Source organism: Macrosteles quadrilineatus, unplaced genomic scaffold (genome assembly GCF_028750875.1).
Source record: "Macrosteles quadrilineatus isolate MER2022 unplaced genomic scaffold, UCM_ALF_1.0 Scaffold_8__2_contigs__length_117827958, whole genome shotgun sequence".
Lineage (NCBI taxonomy): Eukaryota > Metazoa > Arthropoda > Insecta > Hemiptera > Cicadellidae > Macrosteles > Macrosteles quadrilineatus.
In genome coordinates, this window is record NW_026542601.1 from 2,497,850 (window position 1) to 2,510,989 (window position 13,140).

Sequence of the window (13,140 nt, forward strand, 5' to 3'; positions counted from 1 at the left end):
AGATGGATGCAGCTAGCCGGAAGATTACTGGTGTTATCACGGGGCGAAAGTCGAACTAGTGATAAGATGCCCTCTATCTCCCTTATCACTGTTGTGTAATCATTGGTCTCCGTACCATCGGAATCACATATCACGAAACCATCGGCTGTCGGAATATAGTTGGAGTCATATAACATGGCGAGTATCGGCTCCATAGGCTAACCGAATATACTGTAGTTCGTGTCAAGTAACATTGCGCTTTCGAGGACATATTAGAGTGCACATTCCAGCGAAATATGTTAAATAGATTAATCAATATAATATCTTATCCAAGGTACCGCATTAGATCACTAAACACTTAGTTAAGGACGGATTTGAACGTTGCAAACTTGCCACGAATTCAGCTTTAAATAAAAGATTTAAAGGGCTTGTTCATATAATGATAACTTGTTTCGTGGTTATTAATACTGTTTTTTCTTCAAACAAATCATATCAAAATTTATTTTATTTTGTGTAAAATAATCATTTGTTACAGTTTTTACAAAATATAATATTACAATAGAAGCTTATAACTGAATAACTTAAAAATATACGAAATAAATTCCACATATGAGAACCCGTGCGTGCGAGTGAGCCGTTTTATATTGTAATAAGAAAGAATAAGAAACTCTGATACATAGTTAAAACAAAGAAACTTCTAATTACTGGCATGATTGCAAAGCACTAGCGGCATTTTGGCAAAAGACATTGGAACATAGATTATGGAACATAAAAAGACTATTAACTTTTATTTTTATGAATCAATTCTTATTCGGAGTAAATCGTTTTCACACACTCAAAATCTAGTTTAAAATGAAAAATACTAAAAATACTATGTCCTAACATATTCAAGTACAAACTACAAAAACTATACTATACAAAAGGAGACACATAGGGGTACATATAACCTTTGAGGTAGTAGTCTATTGTCCAAAATATATTAATAATACTGTATTAATTGGGTCCTTTCACCATTTCTTTTACGAAAAAATAATAAGATTGGTCAACTCATTTAGACTATAGAATCTATGCGCGAATTTTTACTCTGTGGCCCTATATCCGTTGTGATACAAACTGTTAAAACAATATAAATTCAGTAATATCTGTAAATGATCAATGAAAACCACGTTTATTTAAGTCAGAGCCGAGTAGGCTATTCGTTATTTATTAGGTAAACCCACGAATACTAGAAAAATACCGGTATGGATCATAAACATAAACAAATGAAGTTTTTGGCCTGAAAAAAAAACATTATTTAACATTGCTTAAATGGAACTGCCCAAACATATGTTCAATGCTATTAGTATAGGATTCGGGCCAACAACGTCATTTGTTTATGTTTATGATCCATACCGGTATTTTTCTAGTAATCGTGCGTAAACCAATACGCGCCATTTTGCACACTTCGGTCGACAACATGTCTTATTCTTGTCCTGTTTAGTTCAACGATCTATATTGTTCAATATTTTCTGTTAAAATCACGTGTTTTGCAAGCTTACCAGATTCTGGACTATCACACATAGATCAGATGGTCCAAAGAGTGTGTTATCAATGTTGGTGACAAACAGTTCTTATCTATGTTATCAGCCTCAACTCTGTCAATATCTGTTTATAAACATGGACAAAACCATCTTTGTTCAGTGTTAACAGCTCTCTAACTATTTTTGGAATTTATTTCGTATTATTCTATCATTGGTCAAGGCGGTGATTTGAAACACGATGTTTGTTCACCTTTAGTGGAAGATTCGTGATTTTCACTCAAAACCATGTTTATGGCATAAAAACGGATCGTAGTTAAAGAAATTATTGGTGTACCTATTATTCAAAGTTCCCTTATGTGTATACCCCCGCCGCAGCAAACCCGCAGACTAAGCGAATTTCCATTTACCTGGCTGGATTTCTACTAAAATATTCCCTAAAAATTGTCAGATTTATTTCCTACTTAAATAACATTAATTTTAGTGAGTACTTAAGTTTGCTGCTACGGGGAAGATATTGAGGTGTGTTTTTTTTATTGAAATGTTAAAAGCTTAGTGTGAAATAAACAAAATTGCCAAATTTGATTAAAACATATCCATAAACAAACAAACTACAACAGTTATTTTTTTCTCTATAAGAATAACATGGGAATTTTAAATGTACAATTATTGTAATTATCTCCATGACCGTTGGGCATACAACAACGCTTCAATATACAACATAATTTTTTTTTAAGCTCTACAAAATAGTTTGGAGAGAAATATGTTTCGATATTAATTCATAGGGTCCCACTCCCGTACCCTTGGATCTATTATGCATATAAAACGTTATTGTGTCGATTGATTTTCATAGAAGCGGCAAAAAGTTGATTTTCAATGTTTTTCATCTTATTCTCAAACTTAAAACGGCAATTATTGTATTGATTGGTTCTATGCAAACTGTAGTCAAGTAACGATATTTTACATTTGCTTTGTATACATTTTCCAACATTGAATTTTCTTCATAGCAAAATTTTGTTAAAAATATTCAAAAATATTTAAAATATTTTGTGAACTTATGTAGTTATGTAGTGTGTTATGTGTAGTTTATTTATTTTACTATGATAATTCTACTCACCGGTAATCCAAGAATTGTTTTGTAGCAGCTTTAAAGGATTCATTTCATAATTTTAAGCGCATCCATTTGGAAATCATTGACGGGTAGATTTTTATTTCTAAACTAGGTAACATTATCGTGTCTTCTGATAGCGAAACGAAACACTGTATGAATAGGATCATTTATTCCCTCACTACCTTTGTAGAAATATATATCTATTATTAGTAATCATCGTAAGAATGAAAAAGTTTCTTATTTGAACGTAACCAATCGGTACTTTACAACACGTCCAACCGGAGGTAAACTTCAGTCCAAGCGTTATCGTTATCTCACAAGCGGGCCATTACCTGCAGTGTAGTGTCGTGGCGATATCTCCAGTATCAAGGTAGGGGCGGAGATATGAGGGCAACCTATCTCTTATCACTATCAGTATCATCCCGCGTCAGTGGTGAAACTATCGGTGAAAATCGAATAATTGTGTGCGTTCATTCTGTACGTTTTATGAAAAATCTACTATTCTCTAAGTATGTGTACTCTTGTGTTTTAAATTATGATATCATATGTATGTCATCAAAATGTTCAAACTCGCTGAGAGATTTGTCTATCGCCAAGACCGTCGTAGCCCACCAGTGTGACGCGCTGCAAATGGTAACAAATTAAAACATCATACAATTCAAAAACAGTCCTACAAAGGCTACAGTATCTTATTCGTTTATAAAATCTCTCTTTTAGTCAAAAGATTTCCTAAAACATTTGATCATAACAGATTTTCGTTGAATCATTCGTTTTTTACGTCTTTAAAGTATAAGATTTTAAATACCTCCAACTAAATTGGTTAATTGGACATTTGATACTTTGTGTAGATATTTCTCCCATTTGTCTCTAAGTTTGAAGTCAATCGCGTAAGGGGTTCAAAAGTTATCAATACAATATTGGATTAATCACATACATCAGACAGAAAACGAGGCATTTCAGAGCCATTTATGGCGTGTATGTATTTGTTTTAACACATCCTGTATAATTTCATGATCTACCAGCAACTCCAAGCGTCTATTTGTTAATTTAATTTGGTCTCATGTTAGTTTTTAATGTCCGTACTTTGTTGTTTGTATATGTGTTTTAACGATTCTTTTTTACACAAGTGGTCAAAAACATATTGTTCTCATTGTATTGGTATCCAGCTTGATAATTATTTATCTGTTCGAAACCAGTGCGAAAAAAACAGGTTTACTCGACAGTACATCAGGTATTTTAACATTTTATTTGTTTATTCTAGAATTATTGAATCCAGTCTTTAAAAATGAGTTAACAATGAGTTAACGATGTGCTTAAGCGTATTCATCATCCAGTTCCTTTTTGGGGGGTTTTGTTGCAAGAGAACAGCCTAAACCATGGTCCAGTACCGATTATACAGAACATTTGACTCCAGTGGAAGTAGACTTCTGATTCCATTGTTAAAGATAAAGCATGTTCTTGTGGGTGGTTCAGTTCGTTCTGTTTTCTCTCTTAGAATGAATGTTGCAGGTCATGCTATACTCGTAGTTTAGGTATTAATAGTGGTACAAGACAATATATCACAAATAGATTTTTTTTAAATACATTGTAAATAACAAAACGTCTTCTATATAATCCGGACAAGAATATACTTTTTTTCTGTCTTCAACTGATCCGTTAGATCTATAACAACATAAATCTACAAGAAAGTATATGGTAATTTAATCATGACGGATTCGGAACATACTGTTGTTTTGAAATTAATTTCTTATCGTACATGAATTCTTTACAAACGCACATATAAACGGCTGGACCATTAGATGTATACATTGTTGTCTGAGATAGGCCCTATCATGTATGTTTGTAGTTTGCCGGAACACCGATATATTCACCCAAGGTTCGCAGAGTTTCCAATACCTTATCTACGCTGTTATCAGTTGTGACCCTGCCTTATCTCCCCCACCCCCTCCCACAACCACACTGACTACATTTTATATCTTCCTCCACAATTTTATGATTTTTTAAGCTAAACTAAATACGTGTTATATAGTTACTCTATTGGAAAGGGTTGTACTGTGTAGTTACTCTATTGGAAAGGGTTGTACTGTGTAGTTACTCTATTGGAAAGGGTTGAACTGTGTAGTTACTCTATTGGAAAGGGTTGAAATGTGTAGTTACTCTATTGGAAAGGGTTGTACTGTGTAGTTATCCTTTTGGAAAGGGTTGTAGTGTGTAGCTATCCTATTGGAAAGGGTTGTAGTGTGTACTGTGCAACGATCACATAAGACCAAACTGTGTAGTTACTCTATTGGAAAGGGTTGAACTGTGTAGTTACTCTATTGGAAAGGGTTGTACTGTGTAGTTATCCTATTGGAAAGGGTTGTACTGTGTAGTTATCCTATTGGAAAGGGTTGTACTGTGTAGTTAACCTGCTGGTGTGTATTGAGCGTGAACACAATGGTTGATTCAGACTCGACGAACGCTTTAATAACGATAAACGTAAGCAGAATAAATAACTAGCTACAAAGCGTGTAGGAGTGATAAACAATAGAGCTATCGCGGGAACATCTGAGACTGACTGATAAGGTGACTTCCGCCGGAAACGAGAGATAAGAGATAAGAACGTCCGCGAGCACCTGTAGACGTCACTACTTCAGGTCTAACTGACCGGGCTGGGAGATGATGGGGATAATGTTAAATTTAAAGTAGCCTACTAATTTTTCTCTTCTAGGTTGATGACGTAACTACTTCAGGTGTAATGTGTAACTCGCCATAGGCTAGGAGTTGATGGGGATTATGCATGTAAAAATGTAAAGTATTTAATACTATTATTTCCCCATATGGCGATAATGGGGGATAAAATTAGTTCAAAATAGATAAATATATAACATGGACAATATTTTTCGACCAGAATACAAGATAACAAATAAAATATTTATAAATTAAAATTTATATTAAAAATTGACATCTTACTATACATTGTAGTCTGCTGTAGAACAAATAATATGACATAAAGATTTTACAAGTTTGTTCAAACCTAATTATGATTATTATTATAAAGGTGGTTTCTATATTCTATGGTTTGTATATGTTAATAGAAAAATTTATGGCTGTTAAGATACTAGATACAGCCCTTGATTATCCTAATTGAGTTTCTTCAAAAATTGCTGGACTTGTTTAGGAATCGTTCGTCTTGAACCAATGAGTAGTCCATAAACTTCAAATGTTGATATTTTAGATTTTTCCGAATAATTGGGGATGGTTTTGTAAATGTTTTCACTTTTTCTTCATGACCTTCCTTCGGCTGACTTTCATTTGTCTCTAGACGAATTGTTGGGACAATACATAAATAAGAAAAACATTAAACCCTCTCACTCGTTGAAATTGTGTAGGCCTACAGTTTATCCATAAGATTTCGAATCTATAAGTTAAGAGGATAATATGTTGATCCATAATTTTAAGTCCAAAGGAATACAACGTTACAATTAAACGCCAGATATGACGTAGCGAAAGAGCGAGGGGTTGGTAGAGGGAGAGAGAGAGAGAGAGAGAGAGAGTAATTGAGTGGACGCGGGATAATCAGAGATAAGCCGTAGCCAGGTCTGTTATCAGTAGTCCCCCACCCCTCTCCACCTTCCTTTCATGCTAATCTCACCAGAGTTGCTGATAAGAGCTCCTTATTTATTGCGCCATTATCTCGATGCGAACTGCCAAATCTTCAGCTGAATGCTTCCATCTTGAAATCTCCCTCTTTCTCCTTCTCTTATCTGCGTTTCACTTTTATCCGTTTTCGTCCCCGATTGTTGTTCGAAATTTCATTTTCGGTGTTGTATGGAATTCTGAATTATTTGATACCGACATTACTAGTTTTTATAATCTTTTTGTGTGAAACTTTGCTTATTGATTTGGATTCAACGGTCCGGGAAGGAATTTGGTGTTAAAATAAATGTAGATTAGTTCTAAATATTGGATTAATTTGGTTGTTAAGTTCATGATTTGCCACAGATCATTCCCTTATAGATAATCATTCTGTGGATTAGCTGGAGACAATTTTAAAGTACGTTTAAGTACGGTGATGCCTGAAAGTGGTGATATCTCTATTTAATTTGTCCCGGTTATCTATTAAATAATTTTGTTCCGGTTGGTAGTTTTATTGTTATTACCAACAGAACGGACGCAGGTACTTTTCTGACGTCATAAACAAAGGGTAAAGCATACAATCGATCATATACAATGGATAATAAAAGATCAGTTGAGATTCAAACTACTTTTTTTTCAAAACCTCGGGATCGTAATGGAATTGGATAAACAAAAAGTCAGAAACATAACCGACGATTTCGGCGCTTTTGACGCCGGCGTAATGGAGATAAGGGATTTCTCGTTGAGTAATGTTTCTGATAAGAGAGCCTGGACTCAAGGACCTCTGGCTATCGTCTTGCCGATGACGTCACAGACAGTAAACAGACCCTCCCCCCTGTGTTGTGGGGGGGTTGGAGAGGGGGAGTCATGCATGAGCACTACCACAATAAACCTGTCATTAGAGGCAACATTATCTGACTGCTCGCTAATTTATGCCCGCCGTTTCCTATTACACTATTTATTTAGTTTCGTAATTAATAATCGAAAATCGTGCCTAGATTGTGTAAAGCGAACGATAAGCCGTGGAGGTAGGGTTTTGGCTGGAGCGGAATAAGGTTTATGTATTGCAAGATTACAGGCGAGATGTAGAATCATGCGGTAGAATGTTCTGATTAAAAATGTAGCATTTGCTTTGATGGACAGTTGTGGTATATTTGGAATTACTTTTTTTTAGAGTTCGACCCCTTTAAACCTTGAATTTGTCCGTCTGCACGAAGGTTAGGCTAGTGCGAGGAACGTTTTCAGCAAAGCAAAAGTTCAAAACTGTGCTGATCAAGGTAGCAGAATCGGGGCGCGAAAGATATTTAGGCTTTTGAATCCTTTTATCCGGTTTTCATTCAGATCACCATAGTATAAAGTTAGAGTGGAGGTGGTGGTGAAGATAATGATAGGGGTTAAAGTAAACGTATAATCTTATAGCTTCACCTAGGCTTCACAAGACATCTCACTCCATTCCTCATATTTCACTCATATTCAGGTTTAATTGTACATAATTGCGTCACTGCCTCAAATTACCGATATGCAAATCAATAGACTAGTGACAACACTATAATTGGATTAGTGAGACTTTGAAAGTATCGCCTCTTAACTATTAACCCTAATGATTAGTCGTGTCAAAGTCTAACTAACTGCATCTATATTATTCTGCCACTCAAGACGCAGGATCAATCCTTCAACCCAGGATCAAGATGCCGCGAGACATAGGCCTCGTGACTGTTATTTTTACCCCCGCACTTCCAACCATACATATATACATCAAGTGATGAGAGATTTCCGAGAAATTTGTTAGTAGGCGAATTGTAGTCGTGCCTCTACAATCTGAGATCTGTAGTCACACCCCCCCCCCTCACCCACCGGTGACAACTGGCCAATAACAAATGAGCCGGGAGTATCAGCTGATTAATAATGTGACACATTTATACACTCGGCGAGGTCCATGTGTCAACCAGACAGAGCAGACAATGCTAGTTCTTGTATTGCTGCCCCTACACCTTCTATTGCATGTTGGGTCGAAGAGTGTGCCACTTTAGTTCCGTGGGTGAATGCTAATTTCTTCACATCACTTTTGTTCCGGGGGTCAGCAGGTAGATTTGGAGGCCAGCCGAAACTTCGCTTTTGTTCCTCGGACATCTCTCTTGTTCCGCGAGAGAGGGGGCTGTACTCTCCCTCCCCAAAATCCTCCGCGGAACAAAAGTGATGTTTCGGCCAGCCTCGAAATCTACCTGCTGACCCACGGAACAAAAGTGATGTGAAGAAAATAGCCTTCAACCGCGGAACAAAAGCGATACAGCCAGGTGGAAGTAGGTTAGTTTAGTACTTGGATGGTTGTTTAGTTTGATGGATACGTTTTCCATATTTGGCTACTTCTTCCTATGGCCTAAATGGCTAACTATGAAAAACCGAAATTATCTTCAAATTAGATTACTCGTGAATTTTCACAAACTGCCTGTTGGGATCTAAAGATGGTTAGAGCACCAAGAGGAGGTGCCTTACCAATTCCTCATTAAGTCTATGTAAAATACGATACAAAAAAATAATCTGATTTCTCAATAATTTCCATGATGATAAATTCAAACATTTTGAATCCGATTCTGTGTAATACTTTCCATGGTAAAAAAGCCGAACACACTACTAAATAATCCACAAGTATAATTACGTACCGCACATGTGATGAAATATCGGGAGAGAGGCGCGAGGTGTGAGGGTAGATAGTAACACAATAACACCCTTGTAATGAAGAGCCAATAACTGGATTCCAACAATACCAGGTAAGATAGCCACAAGATATTGTGTGGCCTTTGTGTTGACAATCTCAACTCCGCATCGTAATGATTATTGTCATGTGTGAAGTTTACTGGCGTGACCTTTCCCTATGGCTATAGTATTGTTATTGTAAAGTAATACATAACTGTATATAATCTGCTGTTTAACACTTTTTCCTTTAATTGATTAAAAACAGTTTTGAGGAGTTCAAAACGTAAGTTTATAGAGTGTGAAGTGGTGAACTTAGAAAAAGTAATTCTTTGAAGGAATTTCACTTTCTAATACTAAAACCAAGTGAATTAACTAAACGAACATTTTTCAACAATAAAGTAATGGCTTTTCACGCACTCTTAATAGGGTAAAGAGTTCTAAAGGAAAAGAACCCAAAATGTATGCATAAGTTTTATAATATGTCGTACTAGATTAACAAAGTACATGCTGTTACCATACTATTGATTATAAATAATTGCTATAAAATGACACGTGTTGTTTTCAATTTTCTTTTAATCCGATCATTTGATGACAATTGTTTTTGCAAAAGACTGAAAGATAAATTGAAATATTTTCATAACATATTTTCTTACCCTCTAGATTTTTAATATCTGTAGGTTCCAATTTAATATGATACAATTATTGCTCACATTTGTATTGGCAATCGAGGAGACCTTTTCATATTTCCCTACTGGTCAGAGATAAGTTTTTTTGTTTGTTTGTTTTTTTTTTACGAAAATAACCGAAACAATTATCTGATAATAATAAGGAAATTATGTTTTTCGTTGCGAGCGAGTCCTGAGGAACACGATTTTTTCACTTTTAAGTTTGAAACTATTAACGACTTTCAGCAACATGCAATTTCTCAGCCACGTACAGTATGATTCTCTCAGAAATAACTTATGATAAAACTACTTGAACCAACATGGTAACATAAAAACAACACTACGAATTAAACACAAACACACCGCGTTCTATGCAACTTGGCCTTATCTCTTTCCTCGTGAGAACAACTGCAGCATTTATCTTGTAAAACTGCAGCAATGAGAACTGTCGAAACATCGGCGCAACGTTGGTGATAAGAGAGACAAAAAGCCGGAGTTGCTTGTTATCACCCCCATGCGTCTTATCATCACAACCCTCATGTCTATGTCTCCGCGAACAATAATTACTGTATATAGTCTCCTTCTGTCGTCACCAGACGAGTGCTGTCTTAGGTTTGATAAAACTCCCTCTCCGGGCGTTCAAAGTGATGTGGGCTTTTATACGGTTTGTTTTGTTGAAGTAAGATAAAAATATATATTACTAAAATAATATTAAAAAAATACTTTATATTACAACACTATACTTTTAATTAGACTTATCTATTTTCACCCCACGTTGTAAATAAAACACGTGATTGGAATTTATTCCATTTGTTTTGATTTCTGTTTATATATCGGTGTTATTTTGTCACCAGCATTGCAACCCGTAAGGTCCATGTTAATAGTTTCTAATTTTAAATTATTTTTTGTGTTTATTGTTTAGCCTATTCTAATTTATAAAGGGATTCTGCACATCTTCAATCAAATATCTTTCTAACAGTATTCGTAGATTTTCCCTGCAATGCACACGAGTAAAAGGGTTATCAAGAAACTATGTATGTATGACACTTACTTTTGGGAGTTGCGGGACAAATACAGATAATGCAAACTATCAGAAAACAATTCCACATAATTAGACATGAAGTTACTTTAAATACCATAATTATTTTAAAATACTATTGAGAGGTGAAACAGTTTACAGATAATTTTGACTATCAACATTCTTGTCATCGACATGACTGTTTGTTTGGAACTGATCAATATTTTGATCGTGTAAATCTTTTAAATTATAAATACCGACACAAATATTTTAGTTAACTCTTCGGTTTAAGCCTTTTAACACCATCTGAGATTTATTTATTTTTTTAAGTTTCTTATTTAAAACTATTATATTATATTTTACAATATTTCAAACAAAAGATTAGGACACTATTCTTTTATGCCAAAATAAACAAAATATAAAAGGCTTTGTGCAGTTATCACTACTTTTTAATATTGGGGATAAAATCATGCATGTCCAATGATAAATATGTTTATTATGTTTGATTTTGTTTATAATCTTCTAAACATGCGTGACACAACAGATGGATTTGTCATCCTTGATAGTAAAATAGGGATATTTGTCAAACTGACCTTACTACCCGGAGAGTTCGTTTATATTTTTATAGATTTTGATAACCGCCCAACCTTTGGGACCATATCATACGTTCATAATCAGACCACCAATCACCGCTCTCCGATGGTTTACAAAAGACCGCAATTAAGTCAAATCAGAATATCGTAAGATAGCGATTATTAACTCTAGATAGAGCGTATTATTTATTGCTCATAAACGAACTATTATAGATGTCAAAGATCTTAATCGTCCACTTAAGATACGGAATTCTCAAATTAAGCCGTATTAAAACGGCGTTATCTGATAAGAGATTCGGAGCTGTAGCATCTGTCGTTGCTTTGTATATTAATTGGGCTGTGAATTTCGTTATCACTCTTATCACCCGAGATATCATCAAAAGGGGTTTAAGTTGAGCCCCTCTCGAGGCATAAACAAAGTTACGCAAGAGGGTTTGTTTTAGGAAGAATTGTAGTTGCGAATATGACTAGCGAAGAAACTGAAAATGCAATGGATCACTTTGGCGAACAAGTAAATAAATGAAAATAAATAAATAACTCATTGAAAGTAAATAGTTTGAGTTAGGCCTATTTAAAAACTGTAATGCGTATAAGGCAAATAATGCAAAGTAGGCATACATCACTTGTATAAAATGTTTGCCGGTAATGCCGTCAACTCGTAGATTTTTACCGAGTCTAAACAGTTTTTTACATATTGAAACCATCGAAATATATTTGAAACTGGCATAAAACTGTACAACACAATGGTATAGGGTATATAGGGTAACTGCAGTGGGGTTGCAGCGGGATTGCAGCAGCAGCAGAGTAAGTGTATATATGGGGTTGCTGTGCTTGATAAGAATTCAAATTGTTGTCGGTTAGACCATGGCAAAGATTTAAAGCTTTTTTTACGGTTTCAAAAAACCCCACCAATCCTTGACTCTTTCAATAAATGGTTCTGGCTAAAGAAAAAGTCTATCTCAGTCAGTAACAAAGATATACAAGGCATTTCACTCCATTCAACACCCAGCTTTCACTCATATTTTGTAATAAATAGCCCAAATCTTGGTTATAAATATTGAAATAAGAAGTGTGAATATGCACTGATTTAAAGGTGGGCCTAGTTCTTGTAAGAATGTTTTTCATAGAGTAAAACAGTTCCGTGAGAAAGAAAGATGGACTTTTCTTAATTCCCTAAATTGATTATTCTAAATCATTACCTATTCAACCAGAATTTATTTTTCAATTATTCCAAATAGATAGAATCTTGTGAAATATCACAGGTGTATGAAGTAGATTATAACCTGAAGGGGGCGCTTTTAGACAAATCGTTGATGGTGGGGGGCAGAGGCCGAAGGAGAGATAAATGGTTACAATGGAGGAATGTTGGAATGCGAAATGGAGAATGATTGAGAGAGGACAAGATACAACTACAATAGTGGAGAAACCTGCATGGATAGAAACCAACTGTAACATGTTCGCTCTGGTGGTAACTAGACACTGTGGCTAGATATGTACAGAGATTTTCCAAGACATGCCAAGCTACATAAAGATTTTAATTTGAGTTTATTAGTTTTTTAGTCAAGCAAAACGCAAGATTTTATAAGAGTCTCCAGCTAGCATATTTTCAAAATTTTTGTTTTTTGCAGGTTGAATATTCAAAGTTTGTTTTAAGAATTGGGTTTCTTGGTTTTTTGAGTCAAACAAAAGTGAGATCTTGTAATAATCTTTTAGATTGTTATAAAATGAATTTATTTTTTTCAGGTTGGTCCAAAGCTCCACACTGAGTAATTCGAGTGAGTAAGAATGATGCAAGCTGACACAGTAAGTGATTCAAATCATTTAGCAAAACATAAACTAGACATCCACTGTACATGAATTATAAATTTCTAGCAGCTTAGTTAAAAATGCTTTACTGTAGACTAAAGAGTACTCGAGTATCGTGCGGTTTGATAGCTTGAACGAG